We start from the raw sequence: 16,052 nt of genomic DNA on the forward strand, positions 1-16,052 counted from the left end.
CACTCTGTTACGAAGATTATGTTATGCTTTTTTTTTTGCTCTGATTTTTTCGAATGTTTCCTTTTTATGTAACGTTTTGATGACCTCTTTCTTTGCTGAAGAACCGCAGCATGTCAAAATCACTAAAAGTTCCTTTCTCACCCCATTGATCGTTGATCATTCGTATTATTTTGATTCTGCGGACTACTGTTCTCATCTTGAGTGTCGTTTTCACAACGTTTCGGTCGATGTAACCTCTTACCTTCTTCAAGTGTACCTTGTCGAACTCGGAAATTTGGGCGGAATGTCAAAGACAATCCTTTATTTACTTAGCATAAAAGGTTCTGTTCGAAATTCCGTTTATTCAATATCGAACGTCCCTGTTAGTATATATATATATATATATATATATATATATATATATATATATATATATATATATATATATATATGTGTGTGTGTGTGTGTGTGTGTGTGTGTATATATTAGATATATATGTGTATATATATATATATATTATATATATGTGTATATATATATTATATATATGTATATATATAGACATATATATACATATATATACATATATATATATATACATATATATATATATATATATATATGTATATAAGAGAAAATAGTTAATAAAACATGTTAAAATAAAAAAAAACACTTTGAAAAAGAGTTAAAACATATTTAATCTGAAAAGGAAACACTTAATAAGTGGATAGTCCTTAATCCGAAGAGTTTCGAAGAAATACTTTCCTTCTCATCAGAGGGTAGGAATTAGCAAAATGCGGGATCGGATTTTGCATACAAAAGTATTTGATGAAACTGCAAGTAAGTCAAAGATCTTACCTGATAACAAAAAATGAAGCAGAGGGAATAGGGTGAAGAAAAAGGTGATTACACGTGAATGGATAGTTATGTGAAATGTAAATTATCCAATGACGGTAAAATCCAAAAATATAAATCCAAGAAAGTTAATTGAATTTCCATTCGCACAAGTAAAATCAAAGGAAATCAAGCAATTGGAAGATGGTCAAAAATAATCTAAAAGGCCGAAATCCATGGAATAAATCACAAATATGTACAAGGAAAAGGGGGAAAAAATTCCAATAATATTAATAAAAAATAAATAAGATATGCGTTTGACACGGCTGCAAAGACAAAATGTAATTAAGAAAAATCAGTGAAGAAGATAAAAAAATTAAATGGTGATAGAATTAAATATAAAATAGGAAACCAAATGTCAAAATGACCCAGACAAAATGACGTTTAAAGGAGCGAAAAATATAGGGCAAAAAATAGGTCATCTGAAATGTACAGGTTATTACTTAAGAAAATGTTAGCAAGAGCTGTTAAAAGACACTAAATGGAATAAATAAATAAATAAACTAATTGATTAATAAATAAAAAATAGATAATAAATAAAAAATAAAATATAAAATTAAAAAATTAAAAAAATTTTAAGGGGAGAGGATGGCCGGTATCTGCAAATTCCGGATAAAACAAGTAAGTATGTAAGTAAATGCATATAGTAAAATATAAGTAAATATACATACAGAATATGAATTTGTGGGTAAATGGATATATTAGATAGGAATATTTAAAAACTAAAACGGAAATTGCAGATAAAAAACCGGCCAAGCAAAGAAGAAATAAAGAATTAAAATAAACCATTATTGAGTGGGCAAAGATGTTTGTTATTACAATTACAGTTAGTTTTGGGTTTAATTGGGAAAGGAATTTTTTTGGCTGATTTAATTTTTTGTTATTAGATGTTAAGATTCTTTGTGCTAAATTAGGCATTGTTGAATAAGAAATCCTGATTGAGTTTTCATTGAAAATAGAACTATATCTGTGCGGGTATTTGAAAAAACGTTGAAGAATTCCTTAGGTATATTAGTTTTGACATTTACGCTAATGGAGGATTAAACCAAGTATTTTTCTTTCTCCTGATTCGACTGGGTGGGTTAGAGGTATTACGATTAGTATTTTGGTTTGGATTATATATGTAGACTGGTTCATTGTTATTGATAGCGGCAGATCTTGTTATTTGAACTGGTTTCTTACGAGTCATATTGTGTGTGATTACAGATTTAAGGCGGCCTGCAGGAGGAGCATAATGGTTGTATTTAATCTTTTCCTTGTGTCCTGAGTTACTTAAGGCATTATTGAAGAAAGTAGCATCTTTATATATATATATATATATATATATATATATATATATATATATATATATATATATATATATATATATATATAAGATGTCGTCATCCACATAGATGAACTATTTGGGGTTCGTAGGTGCCCAATTCAATGTTTTATTAAAGGCTTCGTTTTGAATAGAGACCTCACAAGTTGCTGACCATTCCAAGTCAAAAATATTGGAAGGGTCATATTCAGACAGATCTTAACCTCATTGGCTATACCTGGCCCCTCCTGCTGCTAACTCTGCCCGCCCTTTTTTTTTACACAGTGATCACCACTTATCAAGGCCCGGAAGCCACTCAGGGATAAGGGTTATTGCAAGTACATTACGTTAGTGTGGAGATTTGATGAAGTGTTTAATTAAGGGGGCGGTTCATTAGGAATTATGTTTCCATCACTCACACTGAGGAAGGCCGAAGGATCAGTCAAAAATATCTGCTTTTAAAAGAAACATTTTCGGGTCGTTTTTTTTTTTCGAAAAACTTTTTGTATTCCTACATGTCAACACATAGGAAATAAATACAGAAAACATTTATATTATTTTCGTATTGATTTTTTATCCATCTTTCTCTCTCTCTCTCTCTCTCTCTCTCTCTCTCTCTCTCTCTATATATATATATATATATATATATATATATATATATATATATATAATCTGAAGTTGCTATTTTTTCAAAGGTAGGGTAACCAGTGAAATATTACGAGGTTAATACAAGAGTGCTCAATACGGAAGTAGAGCAAGTTACATTTTAAATTTGTCTTTACATAAGCAGTAATTTGTTGCTACAAAGTCATGTGCATGTTTCTAGTTACTAAATACTAAAAGACCGAAACATGCTCATGACTGTGTAGCAACAAATTACTGCTTATGTAAAGACAAATTGAGTATATATATATGTGTATGTGTATATATATATATATATATATATATATATATATATATATATAGAGAGAGAGAGAGAGAGAGAGAGAGAGAGGGAAAGAGAGAGAGGAGAGGAGAGGAAAGGAGAGGAGATGAGAGATCTTAATAGCTAGAAGAATACATAAGTTTGCTAGTTACTATAATCGATAATTTCTGAATTATGGACTTTTACTGCAATAAAATATAAACATTTAATCATATCAACTTTTGTCTACGAGCTTAGTTTTTATGTCTCTTTGTTATGTCTGTGCCGATAATTTATTGTAAATAAAGATGCAATTACATATGAATAACTGCTTGAAGCTATTTCGCAGTCGCTATTCATTAAATATATGAGCTTCTTTCTTATATATTTCCATATCAAAAATATAAATCTGAGTGAAGCGATCATTTGCATAATTTTCTATTGAATACGTTTTTTTTTTTTTTTTTATGTTTCCTGTCGTGTGATTAATATAAATATAATGTCTGTTTAAAGAATTCAACGTTAACATTCAAGAAAACATGGCCGCCATCCATAAATACCAATGGTTTATGATAATCTCTGATGACGAATTGTGTCAGAAGAATTAAATGTTGAACCATAAATTCCATAATAAACAGTTTACTCACGAAGGATGTATTTTCAGCTCCTGGGGTTCAGCTGTGGTTTGTTTAATGTTTTATTCGATTTTAACGTCCGTCATTTTCTGATCACGGCTTAAAAGATGATAAACGGTTTTATGGTTGTTATAAAAACTTCTTTTCACCTTGACCTACAAATCTGAAGTTGTATTCTCGACCTCTCTTCCAATTGCAAAATTTTCTTAAACAAAACGTTTCCAAAAACGCGTACACCCGTAGGGTTTTTTTTCTAGTGAGCGATCAAAAAAAAAACCAAATCCAACAATAAAAGTTTTTATACATACGTGCGCGGTCGCAGGTCGGTTTATCATTGCTTTTCCATGTATGGCCAGCGATCGTCTTCGGTTCTAATTTCTGTTTAACTCAAGACGTATCTACTCATGCATGATAAACAATGGCGAAAATAATGAAAACGTGACTTACACAAGCGACGGCGCCTCTGTCCATCCTGTCGAATCACGGAATCAAAGAAGGAAAGGGACAGAAAAAAACTTTCGTCTATAGATGGTTTATTGGTATACATATGGCATTAATTTGTATATGAGGACAATAACTACTATGAAAAGGAATGAAGAAGAAAGCACAGGGCAGTCTTTATTTTTTAGACAGCTGAGAGAGAGAGAGAGAAGGAGAATGGTCGGTGAAGATTACAGTTGAAGTGGCCACTGGTAGACCCTGAGTGTGGCAGCAGGACTCGGCGCCGGCCTACAAGTCCAAAGAGGCCCAGGGGTGGCTTCAGAAGGAATGCTACGATTTTATACCCTTCTATCACTGTCCCCGCTCCCCCCCCCTATTTGAAACCGCTGAACTATTTCGCTTGGTCAGACGTCGAGAACATAACCAACATGACATCCCACAACACCAGCCAGCCAGCCTGATCGCCGCCAATCATCGAGTATTCATGCAGATTTCTGATTCATTATTACAGAGCCAATTCTCTATTTAATATTATATTGTACCTAATATATAGTACTGATTTCAAAAGTTTTGTAAAAAAAAATGCCTCGGATGCCATCTGTTCGAATTGAAACCAAAACATTTAGCACTTCAGCTACATTCCCTACCCTTTGAGCTATCGACAGATAGATAAGACAGGCGTAAAAATAAACCACTTCAAGCTATAAATTGGACTTGCGTATGCGCACAAGTAATAGAAATATGTCGGCAAGTTGAAATGAACATTTTGCATTTCTGTACGTGTTATCCATCCAAACAAAGATTTTACACGTTATAAACCATCCTTAGTGTACGATTACTAGACACTTACATGTAAACACTTACATGCATCTGCTATTGATGATGTGACACTTACGTCACCCGCGTGTCGTCTAGTGGTGGAACGCTCCCCGGTTTTTGGTCTCCGTGTCTCCTTGATGAGAATGTCAGCGGCCCGTACCTGAAAGAGACTCGTCGAGTGCTTCTGCAATCATGCAAAACAAATTAAAAAGACAAGTCGATATTTGTTTTTTTGTTTTTTCTTATGCAAAATTCCTTGTTATTCAGAAAGGTTACAATCGTCGTTTCGTAATTCGCTATTAAGTTAGGGACTGGCCGTTTATTAACTGCAAAGTTCTTTCTTTTTCGATAAAAACTAAATAGCTACAGGACAGGGTCAATCGATGAGGCAGTCGGCTTTTTCGCTCGTTCGGGCCCAGGGGAGCAGATCTCTCTCTGTGTCTGTCTGTCTCTGTGTGTCTTGCGCTCAAAACTCGCTGCTTATATTGTGGGGGCGGGAGCTATATCTTCTTCCTGATCGTCTTCTTTTTTTTTTCTCTCTCATTCAGCCCTTTAGCCAATCAGGATGCCGGAACCGTTGTCACTCAAATCTTCACCAGGCGGCCTATGCCCAAAAAAGGGGCTGTTTTTTCTTCTTCTGTTGGCAATCTCAGCCGGCGTGTGCCTAATGGAATTTGACGGGCCATTAAAACCAGAATGGTCTCGTTCAATTAACTTTGAGGGATCATAAAAATGAACCAAATCCAACTCCACAAAGGCCACGTGTCTTTCCAATAGAGGCCACTTACCCACCAGGGAGCAGCCAACAATGGTCGCTTTGTAAATTGGAATTTCATTGGTATCCTTCCACCACTCACGTATTTGGCGATCGGCGCTGGGCTGTCAGGGTCAATTAGCGTTTACCGCTTTCTTGGCCAAAAGAACCACTCTGGCCCTATCTACCTTTTTTTCCTTTTTATTTATTTTTTGTTGTTTATAATTGGGGGGGGTTCTACGCCTGTCGTCCGCCCCACCACTACCTCTTTTCTCGGTCACATGTTGCCTCTGTCAGTGTCTATCCCGTTGGGTGCATTAAGCTTGCAGTTTACTGCACCTTCGAGCCTGTCTCAGATGGATGGATGATGGAAAATAATGATTTTTTGTGTGTGATTGGTGTGCCGAGATCAATAGTGTGACACCATTTAAAAAAAAAAAGTTTGGTCTAATCTCTCAAATAACATAAGCGAATGTTCATGTTCTTAAAAACCTATTAAACCATTAAAAAAAGAAAACGATATTTATGGAATCAAGAAATAAAGTTTGGGAACCACTGCTTTACAGCATAGAAAATACCAATGGTTTCTTTACAGCATAAAGACACCTTACTACTAATCCTAATCTGAACTTTATTTTATTGCATAAAAAACTTTGAGTGTGTGCGTGCGTTATGTTGCGTGTGAGTTATGTTGTTTGTGTGTAATGTTGTGTGTGTTGTGTTGTGTGTGTGTGTTATGTTGTGTGTGTTGTCTGTGTATGTGTGTTGTGTTTTGTTGTGCGTGTTATGTTGTGTGTGTTCTGTTCTGTTTTGTATTGCGTGTGCGTGCGTGCATGTGTGTTGTGTGTGTATGTGTGTGTGCGCGCGTGTATGTGTGTTGCGTTGTGTGTGTGTTGTGTTGTGTGTGTTGTGTGTGCGTGTTGTGCGTGTTGTGTTGTTTTGTGTTGTGTGTGCGTTGTGTTGTGTGTTGTATTGCGTGTTGTGTGTGTATGTGTGTGTGCGCGCGTGTATGTGTGTTGTGTTGTGTGTGTATGTGTGTGTGTGCGCGCGTGTATGTGTGTTGTGTTGTGCATGTTGTGTGTGTGTTGTGTGTGTGTATGTGTGTGTGTTGTGTGTATGTGTGTGTGCGCGTGTGTGTGTGTTGTGACATGAAAATTCAAAGACCTAATAGCGTAAAAAAAAGTTTGGGAACTACTGCTCTAATTTCTTAAATTACAAAAGAGAATTTACGCCATTCAAAACTACTCTCTACACACACACAAAAGAAAAAACACAATTATTGAATTAAGAAATAAAAGTTTTTGGGAATCACTGGTCTATATGGAGATTAGCATAGAGAAAAACAAAATGATGACCAACTACACCACCACTACCACCACTGGCGTCAGTAAGGCCAGATCATGATTAGATGATTCTGGAACTTGGCTTTGTCGCAGAGAATAGTTGCCAAACATTGCTAAACATCTCAAAGAGACTAGAAAGCATCATTATTTATATTCTTCAGAAAAGCCGATAATTGTACCATTTAGTGATTCCTTGAACAAGTTGTATTCTTTGCGTTTCTCCATTCATCTCTTGCATCTTTCGTATTACGATGTCGCCAGCTGCTTTGATTTGGTTGTTTGGTCAGATCAGTTCTTGCAGAAAAAAATTCCATTCAGCCGAAAATTACTTATAACATCTGACTGATTCGTCAATTAGACCAACTAAATCTGGAGCGAAATATCCACTCGTGTATTATGGGTGATAATGGTTTGTCGTGGGTTCTCGACAATATTGTGTTTTTTTTATTTATATCAACGGAATTGGCTCGTAGCAAGTGAGTTTCACAAAACGGATTAAGGTTTTTATTTGTTATCTCTCAAGCATTTCCAGACACTATCCAATTATCGGTAACTCTATAAGACGTGGCCATAACCATATTGAAGTGATCGAAATTGTTTGTTTATATATATATATATATATATATATATATATATATATATATATATATATATATAGAGAGAGAGAGAGAGAGAGAGAGAGAGAGAGACGCAATGTATATATATATATGCAATCTTCATGACTTCCGATATATATATATATATATATATATATATATATATATATATATATATATATATATATATGAAATTTCACAATTTCCGTTCGTTTGAACACTCTAGATTGTGTAATGTATTGTGGCCCTGAGGTAAAGGCTTAGCAAGTAGAGGAAATGGTGGCTCCGTTACTGAGTTCAAATCTCATGACCAGCAGGAATTGTCACCGCTAGGCTGATCATTGCGTATGCATGAAACCCTGGTGTCTGTAGTTATAAAAGAATAATCTAATATATAAAAGGCTAGATGTCTCTCTATCGGTCTCCATATTTTCAAACTCTATCTCTCCTGAAACTAAAAGTCGGAGAGCGATGCTAAGGGCCTCAAATGATTGGATTTTTTGCAGACAATTCCTTTATGGGTCTTTAGCCAGTTTTAATAGTTTTTAAGGTGTCAAAAATGAGTCAGAATTGAAAAAAAAATCATTGTATATTTTGTACATTCATATTTTTCATTTTTAATCAGTTCATATGCGTGTCACCAGCTTTGAATGCTACAGTTTTGATTTCGGTTTCGATTCTAGCTGATGGCAGCCAAATATTTTTTTTTTTACTTTTGAAATCATGACTTAATAATAATATATACGAAATCCGAACAAATTAAAATATCATATTTAAACGTATTTTACGACTGGCCAAAGCCTGGCACCCCCCTCTCCTCGCTAATTATTGTTTAATCATAATTATATATATAAGGAAAACAAAAAAATACAACATCCATATATATATATATATATATATATATATATATATATATATATATATATATATATATATATATATATATATATATATATATATATATATATATATACTAATGTATATAAATTTAATCATTCATTCAATAAATAGATTACATCAGTTAGGGGTGTGTGATATATATGATCTGTATATGTAGGTAATCGAATGAACGATTACATTTATATACATTATTAGTGATGAAACTATTCTAATATTTTTCCGATTCCGATACAATTCCAGATTCAATACTAAATTTCTGATTCTGATACAATTACCGATTCCGATTCTTTATAAATCGATGAATATTTAACAGTAAAGTTTTTTTTTTCTCCGATTATCGTAAAAACACAAGTTAAATGTGTAGATATTTTCTCAAATGTTAAAAAATGGCATGGTGTGGAGGACGATCTATAGATTTTGGTTTTATTGGTTATCGTTAAAAAAAAAAAAATATATATATATATATATATATATTATTGGTCGTTAAAAATCAACAAATAGTTTTTTATTTTATCATTACTATCAACAGTGGAAGAATTTGATTTAAACAAAATCAAATTTAAAAAAAAAAAAGGGAGGGGAGAATGAAGTAACCGCCTCGTAAAGAACTGGGTAGTCTTGTCGGTATTCCCCGGTTGGGGCGCAATAAACTAAATGAACCTCAAAAGGAGGGGGGTAAGAACTGAATTCTGGTATTTACTTCCTTCCGAACCCAGGAAGATGTAGCAAACGCCAGAAAGTGGGGGAGAACTAAGGCAGCATCCCCCAATGGAGGAGCACTTTGACTTTTTAAAAATTTCCATGAATTTGAGCTGCGTTGAATTTTTTCCAACCTGACTAATTGTACTCAACTGGATTTAAATTTGGATGATTTGATTCGGATTACCTTTGAAAGAGTCTTTACGCGAGCTGCAAGTTTATTCCGGGTTTGTTTTTATTTTTATTTTTATTTTTATTTTTATTTTTATACATCTACCTTTTTGTCACTCGTTGCACATTTTTGTAATTAAGGACTATAATAAATTGAGGCTTCATTTAATGCCGTAACCAGCAAATTCTAGCATTGCTACAAATATAGTTTGCTGATTTCTTTCTTTCCTCTGATTAGAAGAATAGCAAGAATAGCATTCTTTGAAACTCGTCGGAATAAGAACTTTGTAAATTGGTGTTTTGGAGTATTCAGTCGAACAATAAATTTACTTGTAAATTTCAACTTACAGTTTTAATTTCTTTTTTCTTTTAATAAGCTCTATTTTCTATTGTGTGTGTGTATTGAGCTTTCTTATTTGGTTGGGATTAAAATATCTGTATATAAATATTGGTATTTATATATAGATTGAAGTTTACCATTGCTTATATCAGATAAATACTGCATCTTTTTTTATTTCATTATGTGTGTGTGTACATACATACACACACACACACACATACATATATATATATATATATATATATATATATATATATATAGAGAGAGAGAGAGAGAGAGAGAGAGAGAGAGAGAGATTGTATTATTGGCTTGTGGTTTTATTGTATATTAGCAGGCCGCCCGGCGTTGCCCAGTCGTAAAAGTACGCATGAATATTATATTTTAATTAATGCAGAATTCTTATTTATCATAAAACGAAATACCTTAGGTATTAAACCTAATGTTAAATTCCATTAAAAATTGAAGCAAAAACAAAAAAAAAACTGAGACATGTGCATGCGAGTGATATGTTTTTTTTTTTTGTTTTTTTTTCTAAGCAGTTCACTTCTTGGAAGTAAAAAGAAATACTCGAGCTGAGATCGAAACCAAAACCTAAAGACATTGAGTCAAGTGCGATAACCATTAGATCAGCTTGACACGATCTTTACAAAGCGTTTTCAAATCTACTTATTCTTAACATAAAGAAGCTATCATATTTCACGACTGCTCATGCACATTCGTGAAACAGTCAACAAACACAGAAAATCTGATCATCCCCTTCAACAATTTTTTTACCCCTTATTAGCCCATTTTTCCGGATGGAAACGGATTAAAAAGTTTTCCGCATATCTGAATGCCTTATATACCAAGTTTCAAGTCTGTAGATCAAAAATTCATTGAGTATATAGGTCGAGAAGCGTTCTCACACACACACACATACACATTCTCAATTTTATAGATATAGATATAATATTGCTTTCTTTTTTTGTCCATTTTGGGGATTATTGTTGCATTGCATCTGATTATTATGCTTCTTTCTTTTTTTTTTCAATTTTTTTTTTTTTGCAAAACCATGAGTGTTTCTTTAATCTAAAAAAAAAAAAAAAGATTTGCATTCTTATTCACCACGAAAATAAAGAATATGCGGTGCATCTATGTAAGTAAATTCATTCACGTCAGCCAGTCAGTCTTCAATCCTATCACGATATCTTATTTTCCTGTATACCTTATGTAAGTCACATTTCTGCATCTCCTTGGGTTGTAAAATGGCTGCCAACAGAATCGCAGCCAATACGCGTCTTCCACCGATGTTTATTGCCTCTATTCGAACGCATGCACACAAAAGGACGATTACACGATTTATGGATAAGACAGAGGAGCCGGTATTGTCATTGGTTCTGGCAGCATTTAGCGTCTATTGTCTTCGCCACTTCTGCTCTCGTCTTGGCCGCGATTGGGAGACAATTTATTTCAAGCAAACAAACAAGAATAAACCCATCATATGTTTTACTATGTAATCACTGACAATCAGATGGAATCGCGGCTTCCTCACAATTTTATCTGGCCTCTAGGTTTGGCCCTTCCCCTATTATACACTACAATTCAATATGTAGTTATATATATATATATATATATATATATATATATATATATAATTTTTTAAACAGTAACCTATGAACATGCATGTTTCGTAGCTTGACTGTTTCTAGGAATCGAACCCCGGACTGGACCGGGCCTTATGTATTACAGTTCGGTGTCTAATCTATTACGCTACGAAGCCATAGATAATTTTACTGTTTATTTTTATCTCTTATATGTTTTACGTAGATTTGTTGTTGTTGTTGTTGTTGTTGTTGTCGTTGCTGTTGTTTAAACGATAACAATACGGTTAACTTAGCGTCTTAAATAAATAAAACAATATTATTTGTTTACATCCGAATAAAAATTAGGGCGATTTTCCAAGAAACAAGATCTTCAAGATGGAGAGGCTAAGTTAACCGTGTTATCGTTAAAAAAAAAATCACCAACAAATCTACGTAAAATATATAAGCGATAAAAAATAAATAGCAACATCGTCTATGGCTCCATAGCGTAATGGATTGGACGTCGGACTATAATACATAAGGTCCGTAGTTTGATTCCTAAAAAAAACAGTCAAGCTACGCTTAATATGAGTAGGGTCCCGAAACATATGTGTCCATAGATTACTGTTTTAAAAAATAATAAATAATTATTTGTTTACGTCCAAATAAATATTGGCGATTTTCTAAGAAACAAAATCTTCACGGTTAAGTTAACTGTATTATCGTTTAAAAAAATCAACAACAAATCTACGTAATATGTATGTGTATATATATATATATATATATATATATATATATATATATATATATATATATATATATATATATATATATATATAAATCAAGTCTTGGACTTCCGATTTGTTGACTGTCATGGTTCTTGTGAACTGCGACATTGTTTGACTCCGGAAATAATTACATAATCTCTCCCTAACCCTAATCCTGACAATCAGATGGTTTCCTCGCATTGTTATCTGGCCTCTAGGTTTGGCCCCTCCTCTTTTATCCACTATAATGCAACAAGCAGAATGGCTCAGCGTATAAAACTACGATAGGTCCCTGACTAGAGCAGGCAATCAATCGATTTGATTGAAAAATATGCGATTTTAGCAATTTGAATGACAAAAAAGTATTGGAAATATGGAACATTATGTAATCCTTATTCAAACCCGGGCAATGTATAAAATAAAGATAAAAAGATGTGAAGAGAATCCTATGAAAAGTGAGATATTTATATATTTTATGTACATATGGGGAAAGCGATTAAAAATTTAAAGGGGATACGTGTATAAAACGTAAGTGGGGAAACGTAAGTAAAAAATGATAATCAAGGAGCACAATTTGAAATCTGATTAGTTTCATTTACATACGTTTTTAATCACTTTGCCTATTTTATACATAGATAAGATTCGTTCACATACATTTTTAATCGATTTTCCCACTGATACATAGATCTAAAACCTGATTAGTTTCGTTTTAAACACATTTCGCCACTTATGTTATTAATTGTTAAGCTGTTCATTTGTTTTCCCCTCGTGCCTGTTATAAAGCATTGTGTCATCAGCAAATATACCCATCTCAGAGACAATTTCATCAGGGAGATCATTTATGAATATTAGGAATAATAAATCGCCAAAGATAGACCCCTGAGGCACACCAGCATTTATACCATGTTGTTTAGATGTACGATCGTCGACGACAACCTGGATTCTTCTCTCATTTAAGAAGGATTTAATTATGTTTTGGGGCCATTGTTTCTTTTTTTATAAACAACCTGTATATATAATTTTCGGACCATTGCTTTTTATATATATATATATATATATATATATATAACTAGAACTGTTTCTAACATTGAGCAAAGAGGTGGCGGTGGCTAAGTGGGTTACGACACGGCCTGACAACCTGGGTGCACAAAGTTCGAATTCAGTTCGTTCAACAGATGCATTTTCATCAACGCCTCACTTTCTAGTGTTGTTGAATGTATATATAATTTATATCATATATACACACTGACAATTCTGTAATTGCTATTCTCAAAATCAACACAGAGACGAATTTATCAAAGTATGTTTTATTTACAATTAAGTTTCTTGTTCATTGACAAAGAGAAACACAGAGAAACGTTAGTTGTAAGAAGTTGGTCGGTGTGTAGCTCGCCAACGAAGAGATGTCAAGATGTCAATTACGCTTGCCGCTGTCAGTCTGCTCTATTCTGTATTCTGTTGGTTATTTTTCTCTTATATAGTCATAAATCGACATTCCTGTAACTGTAAGCATCAAGATATTACATTCGTCTTTTCTATTTTGTATTGCACAATTCATAACATCTAACCTTGAAATGTAAACAGTTCTTTTTTTATTTTGGTGATAATTACAATTCCTGTCATTTTTATGGGACACAAAATGTAGATCAACTGAAATCTGAAATGTGCGCGTGTGCACACCTCTGCTTTCAAATATACGTCGCCACATCTCCATATCCAACAACTTGACCTTGTGTCCAACCTGTTAGGATACGCTCCATTCGAAATCAGTATATAAAATTAACCCGGTGATGCACTCCAAGTTCGGAGGAAGTTTCATAGGAATATTAAATTCACGAGCGATCCCCAATCACTTGACCTTGTGTCTAACCTGCCTGGAAAAAGGAGGGTAAACACAATGATAAACTCCATTTTGTTGCATTAATCTTTTCAACAAGATTTTTGGAAAATGCAAAACCTAGAAATATCCTTGGAAGGGATGATCGGATTATAAGCAGATTAGTGTAATACTTTTTGGATTTGACTGAAGATGAGGAATTATTATTATCCAATAAAATCCAAAGAGGATTTTTCAACTTTGATGTTAGAATCCAAAATTTGTTAAAATCTTACCGAAATATTATTTCAAGGTGGACTAAATTAATCGTTTATTTATGGGTATGATTATCAACTAGTAGAACCCATGGAAATTCCACGGAATGAGAAATATATTGAATTAACAAAGCTGATATTTTTTCAAAAAATTATTTTTTGGGGGCAAGAAATCGAATAACATGCAGCAAATATGGATTTATTAACATTTCTATGAAAATAGTGTTATATTTTGGGTTTCATTAAAAGAGTCTTATTATACGCGCTGAGTCTTAGAAGAGTCTTATTAGAGTGTTTCTCGTTGAGAGAGAGTCTTATTACAAGTGATGCTGTTGAGAGAGTTCTAGAGAGGGATGTTGTGAGAGAGATTGTTCGTTCCGTGTTCGTGTTATGACGATTCATATATATTAAAAATATGTTAATTCTTAGGTTAATAGATGTGTTGCTATGTGAAGCTCTTAGAGTGAGGAGATAGTGTTCAGACAGTCTTAGTGTAGATATGAGATGTAGATTCACATTGTGGATATGAGGTGTGTATGTCACGACATTTTATAACACAGACATATAATAACAATTCACTTTACCTTTTGCTGGAATTACAACACAAAGACGACGTTTACAAAAAACACCTGATGGGTTTATTTCTTCACGACCGGCCGTGGTTTTCTCATCAAGAATTCAAAGCTTCACATTTTAGTTTCAAAGTGACCGTCTCACTTCCTAGACGTTCGAATTCAAACTCCAGACTCTCTCTGAGTTTCTCACTGACTGTCTCTCTAACTAACTCTCACTTCCTATATTGAGAAATCCATGCATGTCCGGCCACGTGAGCAAAATTCACGTGTTTCAACATGCGCGACTTTGCACGTTTCCGACATTATGATTTCCCAATAACCTATTTTTTCTTTGATGTTTTTACAAAGGAATTCAACCTACATATCTAATTTATTCAGCCCATATTTTATTATCCACATTCTTTCTAACAATTGAATAGTTTATTTATTATTTATTTCATCAGAATTAACAATTTACTGGACATTCCATTTAAACCTATTGTTCTTTAAAACTTATATCCAAGGTTCGATTTCTGCTTTCTCTCATTTTATTTTCATTTTAAGTAATCTCTCTATTTTTATACTTACATGAAAAGGGGACAGCCCTTATCATGTAACAATAGTAGCCATTGTATGTTAAATATAGAAAACTGACCCAAATGAGATAAATTAATAAGTACTAGTAAATACTCAGAAAGTAATATTGTGCTACATAGTTCAATACAAATAATAAAATCACATTGTAAAAGACAATCTTTAATTTATATCTTCAGTCCCGCGCTTCTTGACACACAATGTTCTGCTTTTTTGCTCTGCCTTTTTCGAATGTTCTCTTTTTATGTAACGTTTTGATGACCTCTTTCTTTGCTGGAGAACCGCGGCATATCAAAATCACAAAAAGTTCCTTTCTCACCCCATTACAGCGATGATCATTCGTATTATTTTGATTATTTAGACTACTGTTCTATTCTTGAGTGCCGTTTTCACAACGTTTTGGTCGATGTAACCTCCGACCTTTTTCAGGCGCATCCTGTCGAACTCGGAAATGTTTCTTCTGAACTCTGAAATTTGGACGGAATTTCGAACAGAATCCTTTATTTACTCAGTATATATATATATATATATATATATATATATATATATATATATATATATATGTGTGTGTGTGTGTGTGTGTGTGTGTGTGTGTGTGTGTGTGTGTGTGTGTGCATATATATTTATATATATATATACACACACACATACATATGTGTGTATATATATACACACACACGCACGCGCACACACACACATATATATA

This window comes from Euprymna scolopes, chromosome 31 (assembly GCF_053919585.1).
Source record: "Euprymna scolopes isolate OS-2025 chromosome 31, ASM5391958v1, whole genome shotgun sequence".
Lineage (NCBI taxonomy): Eukaryota > Metazoa > Mollusca > Cephalopoda > Sepiida > Sepiolidae > Euprymna > Euprymna scolopes.